Source organism: Buceros rhinoceros, unplaced genomic scaffold, assembly GCF_000710305.1.
Source record: "Buceros rhinoceros silvestris isolate BGI_N320 unplaced genomic scaffold, ASM71030v1 scaffold16000, whole genome shotgun sequence".
Lineage (NCBI taxonomy): Eukaryota > Metazoa > Chordata > Aves > Bucerotiformes > Bucerotidae > Buceros > Buceros rhinoceros.
Genome location: NW_010391430.1, coordinates 12,172 through 13,851, shown reverse-complemented (window position 1 = coordinate 13,851; position 1,680 = coordinate 12,172).

The window sequence follows — 1,680 nt, the reverse complement described above, 5'->3', positions numbered from 1 at the left end:
ACCCCACCGCCGCGGCTCTCTGGCATCCTCAAACCTCTGCTCCCTGGGCTGTGGGCTACTGGACTCGCTTATGGACAGAAGAACTTCATGCTAGACCAGAGGAGAAACGGGCAGCAAGCAGGGGAGGACTCTGAAATGATTCTTGTTCCAGGAAGACAATCAACCTGGCACTGGCATTGCCCACGCGTAGAGCAGCAGCATTTAGTCCTTCCTCCCTCCCGCGTGACAGGGAGAGGTGAGATGGTCTGTGTGGGGTCTGGCTGAACAGGACCTTGTTTGCCTCTCCCTGTCATTGTGATGCACTTACCGGGCTGGGAGGACTCGGGGGGGATGTTCATAACCGCGTCCAGTGTGCCATTGAGGAGGAACGCGTTTTCTATGTGAAAGGCAGGAAGAGATGCTGCCAGGCTCAGCAGGCAGGGCAAGAGCAGAAGGCAGAGGTGCTGGGTAGCTGAAATGGGAAGAGATTAGAAAAAGAAGAAAGAGATCATAACTTTTCTGTTAGAGAGCCGTGAGCCCCACTGACTCCTTCACCTGCAGAGAAAAACAGCAAAACGAAATTCTTCATGTCTAGGGCTTCCTCTTGGAGCTCTAAGCCCCAGCTCGCTCCCTCGGGGGAGCTGTCCCACGGGCACTGGCAGGAGCGTGGTGGTCTCCGAGGCAGAAGAAGCACAAACCCCTTGTCCAAACCCCGAGGGGCTGTAACCAGAAATCCACCAGTTCCCGGGGCTGGAGATCCCAAGCAGGGTGAGCACGGCACGAGGAGCCCCCTTTCCGTGACAGGCTGCCGCGGTGTAAGCCGGGACTACCCCTGCCCCTGGGCCAGGTCTGGGGGCAGTAAGAAGCCAGATGTCTGGGTGGGACCAAGCCCCTGGCGCTATCTCTGCTCTGTGTGAGAGCAGCGTGACTGCCGGGGGGGTGGCACACACTCCCCTGAACTTCCACTGCCCAGCGGGTGCGAATGCTGCCCTTCGTCCGGGCTCCTCAGCACATCGCCGCAGCCAGCTGCTCGGGCAGTGCGCTTACTGCCCTGCTAAACCTGAATAAAAGAACAGAGAGTTTATCGTGATTCCTGGAGACCCCTGCCCGTGGGGGAACCTGTTCACGACGCGGCAGATGGAGCTTGCCCCGGCAGATTACTGATGGGATCCCTCCCGATTGAAAAGGAGCAGAGCCAGACCGATTGTGCTGGATGCCGGGGCTTGGCACCGTTCCCTGAGGTGACTGGGAAGGAAAACAACTGATGGTGCTGGCCACTGACCTCTAGATCCTGATACCTGTTTAATATCTCTCCCTAAACGAGAGTTAACAACCTAAAAAAAATCCATTTTCTATTCGGGGAGTTTAATACTTTCCTTGGAGAACTGACAACACCACCGAATGTTTGGTAAACATGTAAAACGCGTCACCTGCCACCCAGGGCTGCCCTGGGACAGCCTGAAACCTGCGGGAGATGCAGCGTCCTGCTCCCGTCCCCAGCCCAGAGCGCAGCCCACCCGGCGGTGAACGGGACTCGGTGCTGGGATGCCCGGGGTGCGGGGAGAGGGAGCCCGGCAGCAGGCAGAGTGCCGCCGTGCCCGGTGACCTGCAGCGGGGCTGTCCCCTCCCACCCCGTCCCACACTCACCCATGCCGTCTCTGCGGGGACCCTGTGGAGCGGGAAGCCGCCTGGTTTCGGCCT